The following is an 11,990-nucleotide window of genomic DNA, read 5'->3' on the forward strand; positions in this document are numbered from 1 at the left end:
TGTCTTGCTAGAAGACATACAAGATTGGTTTGAATTCTCTTGGTTAAGGCCATGCAATCCTATTCGCTCCATGAGATCAGTAGGGTTGTACCAGTGTAACTGAGGGGGAAAAAATGGTGCTAAAAGTTTATAAAATGAAAAAGGAGCTGATTCATGAACAAAAGTCCCTAAGGTACTTCTTGAATGTGCTGAGGTTTTGCTGCTATATGGTATCACTACTTGCTGGGACTCGGTTTGCCACAAGTTACCTGGGCTTTCTTTTTTGAGACTTCATCCTATTTAAACAGAGATTTTGTGAGTACTTTTCTGAGTAGACAGGAAACCAAATTGTTTTGCACAGAACTGAATATTGCCTGTAAGAAATGAGAAACCCCCTCCCCCCCCCCCCCGGATATGGCATCAGATATCAGCTTCCAAATATATGAGCCACTGTCTGGTATTCTCGCTCAATGTGCAGTTTCCATCTGCCCCATCTGGGCATCTATAAAGATTTCAGCTTTTGAATAAGTGCTGTTCTGTTTGTTGGATACCACATACAGACAGGGGGCTATCCAAGATGTTCATCTTGTGAAGTGTTGTTCTGAAGCATCTATTCCAGATCTTAGTCTGTTCAGCTTGACCCACGCTTCTCCGTCAAGGTTGTTCCCAATGGGGGACTCATTTGGTGTTAGTATAAAATGCTGTAGGAATAGGTTTGACCTTTCCCAGAGGTTGGCCCAGTCCATTGATGCTCATAGGGTTGGTTCATCATCCCCAATCTCTTTCAGGAGCTTGTGGGCTTCATGTATAAATGGTTTACAACATTTAAGCTCTTAAGCCTCCATCTATTCAGGTCTTCAGTTGATGAAGCAGGTAGTTTTTGTCATCTCTTGCCTCTATTGCCAGTAATGATATTATATCACTTGGTCTAATGCCCAAGAGTACAGGGAGTACATCTGTGTGTAAGTTATGTGGCCTGTTCTGAGTCTCAGCACACTGTTAAGTACAGTTTTGAGCTTTTTAGTGGAACAATTTCTAGACTATACAGGAGCACAGTAACCTGCTGGGGCATACACTGTTGCAAGTGTGATAGTTCTGAGCACTTTGATATTGGCACCCTTTGTCGTGCTGACTAAATATCTTAAGGCAGCTACCTGTGCAGAGACTTTACTGCTGACCTTCTGGATGTGACTTTTATAGGTAACGGAGTGGTCTAATGCGACTCCTAGGTAGGTTGGGGGTATGCTCATGGGGAAGGATGTGGCTGCCTGCTCTGATATTCAGCATGCTCTTGGCTCAACAATTATCCAGGTGGAAGGGTAATGATACTGATTTATTGATGCTGAACTTCAAATGCCGCTTGAGGAGATAGTCAGACATGAGATCCATGCCAGTATTTAGCATCTTTTTCAATTGTGTCCTATCAGTTCTTTGGGCTACTATGGTGACATTGTCAGCACACATGGATTGCTTAGATGTTGTATGTGGGAAGTCTGAGGTATATACATTGAAAAATATCAGTGCTAACACTGACCCTTGGGGGACTTAGTTCTTCAGAGTGCATACTCTGCTATTTTCTCCTGAGGTAGTACTGAGTTTGAACTATCTGCTTGAGATCACATTCATAATGAAAGCTCATAGCTTATGGTAAGGTATCATAGAATGCGGTTTATAGTTGAGGCCTCGGTGACATACAGTACCATAGGCAGCTGTAAGGTCAGTAAAAACTGCACTTGTTTTCTGCCTCATTTCAAATCTGTTTTCTATGTCAGATGTAAGTAATGTAACTTGGTCAGTGGTACACTACTTTTTTCCAAAAGCCAGCCTGTTCTTTTGGGAGCTGGGTATCAATGATGTTCTCAATGGGATTTTCATAGTGCAACGTTGGGGAGGAGGCAGGGGAGGGTTTCATAGCTGTTGCCTATGAAAGCCTATGCCTCTCTAAACCAGGGGTTCCCAACCTTTTTAGATCATGGACTGGCAAATTGCAGACCGGAAGTGATTGCAGGCCAGCAAACTGCAGTCCACAAGTGACCAGCATACTGCGGCACGGCAGCCAACCCTTTTTTATACTGAGTATAAAAAAGGGTTGGCTGCCACGCTGCAGTATGCCGGTCACTTCTGGACTTCCAGTCCGGCAGCCAACCCTCCTCAGGACCGGAAGCCAACCCTTTGTGGCCCAGTACCAGGGCGTGGGAACCTCTGCTCTAAACCAGTTTGTTTCTAAGATGCCACCCTGCCCTTCGGAAGGGCATAGGGGAGAAGAGAGATCAGCTTAATGGAAAATGAAGCCATGATTTGAGGTTAGATGGAAGCAATTATTTCTGTTTTCTTCTAAGCGAGACAAAACATTTCCTTATGCCTTCATCTTGTTTGCCACAAAATGCAATTTGTCAGAAGTATGCCTGCAGAGAAAAGCAGAATCAGATGGGGTGCACACCTTAATTTTCCCATCTGGAAAACCATGGTAATAGAACTGACAACTAGAGCTGGTGAAAAGAAGAAGGTTGCATTGTTTTTTCTTTACAGACACTTTTGACAATTTTGTATTTTTCCTTGTCTGAAATTTTCCATGGAAGATGTAAGTTTTTGGGAACACATCAAAAATGAAATAATTTGCCTGAAAACTCTTTGCAGGCATCTATTTTTTCAACATGTCAGTTTTTTCATAAAAATACATGAATCATAAAAAAAAAATGCCCTTATTTCCATCAAAAGCAGTAATAATGCCTTGACAACTTTGCTTTGCTTCACTTGAAAGAGCAGAAAGAGTAACAAGAAATCTCTTTATCTGATATATCAGTTCAGCAACTACAGGAGCTCTGGACTTGAAACTCCTCTTTGGTCATATGTCTTACTCTAGTAATCCTCTATAATCTGTTAGATGTTTCTAATGGCAAGTAAGAAGCCACCTGGAGTCGAAAAGCTTTCCAGTAATCATCATATGCTTGAGGTTTGTTCACCTTTTGCCTGACTGTGATGGCTTAAAATAGTAATTTATCCCTTAATAGTTGTCTTTGCAACTTCAAGCAGTGGCATCCTCAGAGCACATATTGTATTCACTCTAAATCTGTATAGCCTATAATTTCTCTTGTTACATCTCTTTTTAAGACCAAGTCTGCCTTTTCAAACTGCTGTAGATATCAGTTACAGTGCAACCATCTGTCAGGTAGCTGAGTTACACACTTCAGGAAATACTATGTTGAATTTGAGTCCTCATCTCCGCTACCAAAAGAATGGCAAGGGATTCTGGTGCTGCATTGTATTCCCAAAAGAATGCAACAGCATCTAAAATACAAAGCTTTTCTGATTAACGAGTGAAAAGTTATTCTAGCTACTACTTGTATATGTAATGCTATTTTATAGCTCAGCATTTCAATATGCTTTGTAGATACTGATGAATTAGATCTTGCAATCCAACACAATGGCAGATAAATATGATCATAACTATGGGTAAGGAGTCTGAGGCACAGAAAGGTTTTGGCTGCATTTGCAACAATAAGCCCCAGTGCTGCTGAGGTTCTGTGGCAGGCTTTTCTGGTGGTCTACAGCTACTGTACCAATCTTAACAAACATGTAGTTCTATGTGCCTGCCCTGCCCCCACCCCCCTTTGATCACAGCCTGCTTCACAGAATGGTGCAAATATACCATCCTCCAGTTGCCAGATGATGTAGATGGCTTGGTACTACTTGTTAGACTACTATGGACAACAGCGACTAGTTTCACGAATCTTTGGACTTCCGGTGCTTGTACACATGCAGGATACCTGCTCCAAAGCATTCTAATTAGAATGCAGCGGAGCAGATTCGATTAATCTAATTGGAATGGCAGGGTCACTTTAACTAAAATTCATTGAATGAGAGCTTTAGTTAAAGCACCCCCATTGCCATTTTGAAGTGCACAACACTGAATACATGAGATGTTGCAGGCATTTTAATTATAGCTGCTTTCAAGAGCTCCTCTAATTAAAAGATTCCCTCCCTCCTCCCCATGCTGGAGCACATGCATAGATGCCCAGATACCTGAGTGTAAGAAGGACTCTCTTTATGCCAGACCCTGCACAGAAGATGGGGGAATAAAAAGGAGGAGACATTTTTTGTATTTCCATCTAGAGGCTTGAGACAGTGGTCCTAAGTGACTTGCACATGGGTAGCTTCTGAGGAAGCTAATAACTTTATTCAGATCACTTAGCTCCTAATTCAGTGCCCTAACCACAAGACAATTCGTTGTCTTCAAATGGGCTAAAAGACTTGTATGGAAGAGTGCATAGGGGAACTGAGATGTGATGGAAAAGTAGAATTCTATTTCGGGAATACTTCTGAGAAAGTTGCTTTTGAAAGTGTTTATTTTATTGTTCAGCACTGCAGTGCAAGGCAAAGGGGAAGAGCAAAACTTTCTCCAGATTAGGGCACAGGAATTTCTATTCTTTGAACAACTTCACAAAAGCTAAAAATAGATTAGTCCATTGATACAGAAGAAAACATTTTGCCAAGAAATTGGAATCCTATTTTTCATGCCCACTGTTTGCTTTTTTTTTAAAAAAAATCCAGAACAAGAAAAAAGATTATTACAACCAGCAGTGGGACAAATTGAGATCAGTAATTATCGCCAAAGATAGTAAAACCTTTTGGCTAGTTGTGTCGAAGAGAATAGCTAATTATAATTTTAACATTGAAAATAACATTACTGCAGACTGTTGGGTAGAATATTTTTCCAATCACTTTACTTCTTTCATGCAGCAAATAAATAGTAATTAAGGGGGTAATATACCTATTATTGATACAACCAAGTATCTGGTAACAAATGATCAAATAGAACATCTTCTCCAAGTACAGTGGAAGAATAAAGCTCCAGGCCCAGATAGAATACTGGTGGAAATTTATATTGATAATATCAAATGGTGGACTCTGCTCTTGGAAAAATGGTATAATTTTATAATTGAGCTGGGCCAAATCCCAGATTCCTTGAAAGAGTGTACCATTGTACCTATTTTCAAGAAAGGTCTAAAAGATAAGCCAGAATTTTATCACCCCATAAATTTAATAGACATCTTGGCTAAAATCTTTGGGTGTCACTTGTTATACCATCTCATAATATAGGTAAAAGGAGAAAACATTATATGAATATCAGACCAGATTTAGGGGTGGATATTCCACTATTGATAACATATTTATTCTTCAGTTTTTTACACATAAATATATGCAAATACAACAATCAGCATTGTATGTTGCATTTGTTGTTCTGTCAAGGGCTTTTGACAGTATAGATAGAAGTAAACTTTGGGAGAAACTGTTAAATTATGGGATTGACTCTTTTGCATCTGCTGATAGAATATTGTAAAGATGCATGGACCCAAGTTAGATGGGGCCTGAGGGGTGAATTTACACAGAAATTTCAGACACTAAAAGGGTTAGACAAGGACGTATTTTGGCCCCCTTGCTATTTAACCTTTATATGAATGACATTATTGGAAATTCATTTTCATCCCCCCCAAATTACTAGCAACCCTGATCCCTATTTTAATGTGTGCTGATGACACCATCATACTGTCAAGAACCCCCATCAGATTACAGAGGCAATTACAACTTTTGAGCATCTTTGTGGGCAGCATAACTTAAAGATAAATTATGATAAATCCAAAATGTTTTGGGGAAGGCGTTTGGTGAAATACCCACGGAACAATGTCAGTGTGGGGGGACAGCTGGGGGGGGCAGGAATCAAACTCAAAGTTGTTAAAACCTATAGGTACTTGAGTGTGATGTTTACAGCTTTTCCATCATGGACACACCACATTCAGTTGGTTAAACTAAGGCAGCCAAATCGGTAGTGGATATAAATAGATTTTATGAGAACACGGCAAGACGATCAGTCCAACCCATATTAGCATACAAAGCCAAAGTTGCATCTCAGATCCTGTATGGCACAGAAGTATGGGGCTATGCCATCAGTAATGTTGTAGACAAACCTCCGAATAAGTTTTTCAAGGCTCTTCTAGGTCTTCTTTCTTCAACTCCTTCTTCCTTCTTGAGATTAGAGATGGGATTTCATTTTAACTAATATTATTATTGGAATGGTGGGATTCGGGTTTAAAATCCTGCCTCTTCTACAGTCTTGCTTGCTCAAATTGTGCTATATACAAGACATCAATAATCCCCTTTCTCTTCTATCTCCCTGGCTAGCTTTTTTTCCCTGCACTTTTGCATTTTCCGGGATGGGGCATTATGACAATGAAAGACTCTTCTCCCCCATAGAAGAGGTCCGGGTTTTCCAGAGGTTCTGAAATATTGCCAGGCAGAATGAGTTTTGCATTTGAGTTTGGCCAGGGCTACTTGCGTTGCCCCTCTATATATTATTCTTTGGAAATTAGATTGTCAGGGAGAAAGGTATTTACAGCTGGATCTCAACAGCAAATGGTGAACCTCTTTGACTAGACTCAGGACTGAACAGATGCCCACAGCTGTTTTGGCTGGACATAGACTTTCCATTTCAAGGGCTTAAAGATGTTGCCCAGACTGTCTTTTGGAAGCCACTGTTCATTATGTCTTAGAATGTCCTCTATATAATGACATAAGGAAAAAGTATTTATTACCTTTCTTGCAGAAATTGATATACTTCTCAAATAGAGAGAAATTAATACGACTCTTCCAGCAAGCTGATCCATATTTAGTACACCATCTTGCAATTTTTGCTTGCAAGGCTGAAGTGATCAGAGCTAAACATCCTTTACTGTTGATACGACCGATAAACTTTATCACTATATTTGTTTTTTACTGCGTTAATTGTGGACCTATGCACAACACTTTTATAGATTCATGATCTGATTTATCACCATATTTTACTTGATTATGTTAATTCTAGGAGTGGGAATAATGTTTTTATAATGGTTGGCTGCATTTTTTTATTATATTTGCATTTCTGTTATTTTTGTTTCAATTTATATTATGGTTGTATGTCTGTTGCATTGTTTTCAGGAGCATGGATTTCAGCCAGAATCCTTAATAAACTGAATTGAAGTGAATTAAAGAAAGCAGACATATACATCCCCTTGTGCCTGGCCTCTTCCTAAGTAAAGAGAATTAGTCAGATCAAGGTTGATTTTGTACCGTTTGAAGACCTATCAAGTTGCAGCAGTATCAAATAATGTGGATTAAAATACCATTACTCACTGCATTCTTGTGCAGTGTAATTACAGGTATGGAAAATTCTGCAGTGCATTTGATCTTTGCTATTTTCAGAAATAGCCATATATTAAGCAAGCAAAGCATACTGAAATCTCAAATTCTCTGAACTGTACAGATCTGAAAATTATAGAATGGCCCATCATTAACTTCTCTCCTCTTTCTCACTTAATCCTAAGTGATTGGTAACGACTATACTCTTACAAGCATTTGATTTTTATAAATACAGTCTGTCGTAAGATAGGAAGAAATCTTGTCATAGAAAGATAACGTTTCTAGTGACTTTTTAGAATTTCTTGGAAACTTCTTGCCTAAATTTTCAGCTTTGGTATCATCTTAATTAAGCTTTTTGCTATGTGGCTAAATATTAATCTGGAAAAAAGAGTAGATAAGTGGTAGCTGGTGGGGATGATTTGCTAGATAAGTGTGGAACAGCAAAACTTGTTCTGGTCATGCTTTCTAGTCCCTCATGATAGGATCCAACTGCTGAATCCAGGAGAGTTGGCTGGACCTTAACAAGGCCATATTAAAGGTGTAAGAGCGGGCTATTCTAATGCAAAGAAAGAATAGGGAGTGTAACAGGAGGCTGAGGTGGCTAAACAGCTGACTGTCACAGGAGCACCAAGGTGTCCTGTGCCATGCAAGTGAAAGTAACAGAGCTGTCAATCAACAGGGCAGTGCAGCTGCGGGTTGCTATGGCAACCAGCCGGTCAGGTGCCCAGAAGGGGCAGGGCCGGGCCCTTTATAACAGCTCAGGCAGGGGCCTACCAGCAGTTCCCCTTTGGCAGCAGCAGGAGCTGCAGCTCTGCGGGAGGGCTGAGCAGCAGGGTCAATGATGGTGGTTTGGCTGGCTGCAATGATGCGAGGGGAGAGAGAGTCTGGACAGTGGTATGACTGAGAGTCAGCACTGTGTGGAGTTTGGATTGTAAGCCGGTAGGCCTTTTGTTATGTTGTAGCCGGCTGGCTGACTGTTTGGTTTATTTATGGTTACACCAGAGGACCGGGTGAGGCTGTAGGGGCAGGAGGAGGCCTCACAGGAGCGCCCCAGTGGCTTGGGGGCTCCTGGTGCCCAGCGGGGGGGCACGAAGTGTGTGCCGCAGTCGGCACAGCGGACGAGTGTCGGAGAGGCGCTCGCCGAGTGGGGATTGTAGCCCCAGTGCGGGAAGCGCGGCAAAGGCCCCGGAAGGGAGCAGCGGGCGCGAGAGGCGTGGCACAGGCCCTTGGGAGGGCAACAGGCATGTGGAGCATAGCATAGGCCCCAGAGAGGGGCAGCAGGGCGCGCGAGGCGTGGCTTAGACTCCGGAAGTGGGCAGCGAGCACAAGAGGCACGACACAGGCCTAGAGAGGGCAACGAGTGCGCATGAGGCGCAGCAGAGGCCCTGGAAGGGGGCAGCGGGCGCGAAGAGCGCGGCAGAGGCCCTGGAAGGGGGCAGTGGGCGCGAAGAGCGTGGCAGAGGCCCTGGAAGGGGGCAGCAGGCTGAGTGGTAGCCCAAGGGTGTAACAGGCCCAAGGGCGCCAGTAACAGGGCGGCGGCTATGTGCCAGGCCCAGGGGCGCCGGTAACAACATAAGTTCTAGAGAGGGGCGCCGGGGTGGGATAGCCTTCGGGCGCCAAGCGTATGGGAAGCCCAGGGGTGCCAGGGAGGGGCACCAGGGCGTGATAGGCCCAGGGGCGCCAGAGGGGGCGCCATAGGGCAAGGGACCAAACAATATCCAGAGAACAGCTGCGAGGCTTGGGGCCTGCTAAAGGGGAGGTAGGAGGCATGCATTGCCCTTAAGGCAGGGGTGCGCTGAGGCACCCCTTACGGAGTAGGGGTAGTAACACGCACCGTTCACCAGGGGATAGAGGCAGCCTCCCATCTAAACCTATTATCATCAAAGACTTGGTGGGCGAGAAACAGAGGGTGCTGAGTCCACCTTAAGTGACGGTAGGGGGGCGCTAGGGAGTTCATGGCCACTCCTAGGCCCCACTCCCTCACACTGACTCCTTAGTGAATTGAAACTCAGAAAAAGGAATCATATAAAATGTAGAATTACTATGGAAGAATAGAAGAGTGTCACGTGGGCATACAGAGAGAAAATCAGGAAGGCCAAGGCATGAATAGAGATGCAACTAGCATGGAACATAAAGGGCAATTAAAAAGTGTTCTGCAAATATGTCAGAAGTAAAACTAAGACCAAGGAAAGTGTAGGTCCCATACTAGATGCAGACTGTAATCTAGTAATGCATGCAGAGAAGGCTTAAATAGTTAAAGGGTTTTTTTTGTTTTTTTTTTAAATTTCAGCCTTCACAAATGAGGTCAGCTATCAGATCACAGGTATAGCTGGCAGCAAGGATATGGGAGAAGACAAGCAGCCTAGCATAGTAGAAGAACAGATGAAGAATGACTTAGGAGAAGTTGGATGTTTTCAAGTAATCAAACCTGGACAAGTGTATCCTGGAGTACTCGGGGAATTGGCTGGATCAATTTTGGTGCTGCTGGCTTTTGTGAGGGTTCAGCTGGGATGTAGGCAGCCAGGTCTGTGGTAGGCCACTATGAGCGACTAGGGAGTCAGCAAGGCAGGAGCACAGATTTCCTGAGTTGTGGGTTAGGGTCTGGCCTGGGGGGCGTGGAGAACATGGGTGATCAAGTTCCAGGAGAGCTAAGAGCAATAGCCCAAGAAACATAGTCCAAGCAGCAAGCCGAGATTAGAAATCGGTGGTCAGACAGCAGGTACCAAGTTCCAGGGGAGATCCCAGGTCAGAGTCAGGAAAAGCCAAACCAAGTCAGGAGCCCAGAGAACCAGAGACAGCTTTGAACATGAGGCTTGCCGGAACAGACTGAAGCTATGTGAAGGCATGTCTGCAGCATCAGCTAGTAGTTGTGCTTAAAACAAGTGACTGATGCTTTCAGCAGCCACTCCAGTTGCAGTAAATTGGGGGAGTCACATTAGCCAGGGATCAGGGGCAGGTGTGATAACTCAAGTGCTCGGTCCAGCCAGGCACGCTTGGTCAGAGGTCCTGACAGCTGTTATTTTTGAGATCTCATCTGACTTCAGTGACATCCCACATGATTAGAAAAGGGCAAATATAGTGCCCATCTTTAAAAAAGAGGAGAAGAAGGATTCAAGAAATTACAGGCCAGTTTGTCTGACCTTGATACCTAGAAAGAGCATAGGACAGGTCATCAAGAAATCTATATCTAAGCACAAGAAGATCAGGGAAAGCCAACATGGGTTCATTAAGAGCCACCCACATCTGAACATCCTGATTTTCTTTTATAACAAGCAGATGGGTTCTGTGGAATGGGGTAGAGGAGTGGGTGTTATGTACCTTGACGTTAGCAAGGCTTGACACTGTGTCCCATGACATTTTCATTAGTAAGTTAGGGAAATACAGTCTAGCTAAAACCACTGTAAGGTGGACATAAAGCTGGTTGCTCAAAAAGCAGTCATCCATGGCTCAATGTCTAATAAGAAGGAAGTATCAAGTGAGACTCTCCAGAGATCTGTCCTGGGTCTGGTATTTTTCAGTGTCCTTATTAATTATTTGGAAGATGGCATTGAGTGCATTCTTAGCAAACTTGCAGATGGGTGGAGCAAATTCCACCAAGATGAATGGAGTTGAAAATATTCTGTGGTGGTGAATTAGGATTCAAAAGGTCATTGATAAACCGGAGAAATGGTACAACATTAATCAAGTTAAGTACAAATGAAAAGTGTTTATGGAATAATTGTATGCACAGATACAGACTGAGGAATGACTGGTTAAATTGCAGTATTGAAGAAAAGGATCTTGAGGTTATAGAGGACCATAAACTGAATACAAATCAACAGTGCACTCTTGTTATAAAAAGGCCGAGAGCATACTGAACAGTATTGAACACAGTATTGCTTGCAAATGAAGGAAAGTGTTCCTTCTGCTCTGTTCAGCACTGGTGAAGCCTTGCTTGTAGTATTGGATTCAGTTTTTGGCACCATGCTTCAAAAAAGACATGGACAAATTAGATTCAGCAGGAAGCAACACAAATGGTTAGAAGTATGAAAAACATTACTTACAAGGAAAAGCTGAAAGAGCTGTCAATATTTAGTCTGGAAAAGAGAAGACTAAGTGGGGATTTGATAATAGTCTTCAAATATCTGATGGGTGATTTTATAGAAGGTGGTGACAGGCAGGGGACAGGACAAAGAGCAATGGGAAATTTTTAGGTTGGATATCAGGAAGAACTCTTTCACTCTGAGGATGGAAACTTTTTCTCTTTCTAGACTTCACCTGGCTCTAGTTTCTTAGTTTAAAAGGTCAAGAGCAGCTTCCATTATTAAAGGATGACAAAATAGTCATTGTTTCTTTGCCTTCCTACTAGCTTCTTAGGTTAAGTCGAATTTGTTATATAATAATAATGATGATAATAATGATAAAGCATGCGACTAAGGGTTCTTAAAGAGAACTTCAATTGCTTGTCGCTTCATGTAATCCAACTGACATGTGGAGGACCATGAGTAGAGACAATTCTGTCACTAACCAGAGTTGTTATGAATGAAGTGAACTAGAATCCTTGAATTAAGTGACCTGGAATCCATACATCTCCAGCATGTGCCAGACAAGTCCATTAAAACAGAAACAAGTCTAGCAAAGGTAACATCTTTGAAGATCAATGACTTCTTTAAAATCATGATTAGGAAGTTTAACTGCTTACCCTGGAGCCACTGCAGGGAGGTAGTAAATCATGCTCAAAGAGCATGCCTGGATGAAAATGCAATTATGGTGAGAAAAGGGGCTGTGATGAAAGAACAGTATTTCATAGTTTCATAGTTTCTAGGGTCGGAAAGGACCTGAGCAGATCATCTAGTCCG

This window comes from Crocodylus porosus, unplaced genomic scaffold (genome assembly GCF_001723895.1).
Source record: "Crocodylus porosus isolate Cpor-Errol unplaced genomic scaffold, CroPor_comp1, whole genome shotgun sequence".
In the NCBI taxonomy this organism is placed as follows: domain Eukaryota; kingdom Metazoa; phylum Chordata; order Crocodylia; family Crocodylidae; genus Crocodylus; species Crocodylus porosus.